General features: G+C 49.1%; 1 pseudogene; it reads left to right on the top strand.

Moving 5' to 3' along the window:
* Positions 1 to 262: 262 nt before the first annotated feature.
* Positions 263 to 740, top strand: LOC101651433 (annotated as a pseudogene).
* Positions 741 to 1,480: the final 740 nt, after the last annotated feature.

Genomic DNA, 1,480 nt, shown 5'->3' with positions numbered 1-1,480 from the left:
AGTTTATTGGTGTCTTGAGAGCAATCAACCATTTGAGATTAAAAGAGCAGTATTTATTGGCAATATTCAGAAGGGTCAAAAAAGAAGGAGGAATGGAAACAGGAAAGAGAATTGTGTACGTGGAGTGAACGAGTGAACATGCAGGGCACGTGGTCGGGTGCGGTGACCTCAGGCTCCGCCCACCACCACTGCTGACGTGGGTGCTGATAGCGGGGTGGAGGTCTTGGGCCTCAGGGATCCCCCAGAGAGAAACTTCCAGCTGATGCAGCAATGAGCCTACCTCTTCTTCAACCTCCTTGCCCTCCTGGGGCTCACTTCTATGGCGGCCAAAAAAAAAAAGGTGAAGAAGGGCGCTCTAGGCAGCAAATGAGCTGAGTGGACCTGGGGCCCTTGCCCCCTCAGCAGCAAGGACTGTGGCGTGGGTTTCCAGGAGGGCACGTGAAGGACCCCGACCGGGGCATCCAGTGCAGAGTAACCTGTAACTGGAAGAAGGATTTGGAGCCAACTGCAAGAACAAGTTTGAGAGCTGGGTGTGTGTGGTTGGGGGCACAGGTACCAAAGCCTGCCAGAGCACTCTGAAGAAGGCACAGTATAATGCCCGGTGCCGGCATACCATCTTCATGATGAAGCCTTGCACCTCCAAGGCCAAAGCCAAGAAAGGGAAAGGGAAGGACTGGAAGCCAGGCCTGGATGTCAGCATCCCCTGGCCTCACCCACCAGTTGTATCTGTCATTCATTAGCTTTATCAATCACACCTACCTCTTACCTCCCCGTTACCCCCCCAGGCACCCCCTTCCTCAATGTGGAGAGGGACTAGAGTTCCTGGGAAGCTCCAGGCTCCTCCCAAAGGTATTGCATTCACACATACTCCCCGCCCTCCTTTGGACGATGGTGCCATTACTAAGAAACAAACCATTTCCCCCCAATAAAAGCTTTTCCTTTTTAATATTAAAAAAAAAAGTTGAATAAATAATGTTACGTTGTGGGAATTGTAACCAATGGCATGAAATAAAACATGGTTAAATTGCTGAATGGAAAACTGTTAACCCTCACTGAATTCACAATACAAAGCTAAAATAAATTTCTTTAAAAGCTAGGGCCATCTAATTTCCAGCTGAGGCTCCCACAGTGTCATACACTATTTCTCTGAATCCAACGAGATCTCTATGGTCCCCCAGTCGATGCTTGTCTACACTGACCCGGCACCTTGCTGACTCAGGTCACCGCGCAGTTTGCTCAATTCTTTCAGAGCATGTGAGTCCTCACCCTCGGAGTCAAGGACAGAGTGACCCTCTTCTGCACACCAAGTGTTGCGTCATTTCGGGGACAACACTGTAGATGACTTGGATAACAACTTGCTAGAGGATCAGCCAAGTCCCAGGACCTGGACTCTTGATCCTATTGCTTTCCTAGGGTCCACAGTGAGAAATACATTTACTCAACTTTGTAAACACAATTCTCTCAACTTTGTACACACACT

Source organism: Echinops telfairi, unplaced genomic scaffold (assembly GCF_000313985.2).
Source record: "Echinops telfairi isolate 266 unplaced genomic scaffold, ASM31398v2 ScPeMD7_443;HRSCAF=831, whole genome shotgun sequence".
In the NCBI taxonomy this organism is placed as follows: Eukaryota; Metazoa; Chordata; class Mammalia; order Afrosoricida; family Tenrecidae; genus Echinops; species Echinops telfairi.
Note: the sequence above shows the minus strand (reverse complement) of the source record. Positions and strands in the feature narration are given on the sequence as shown.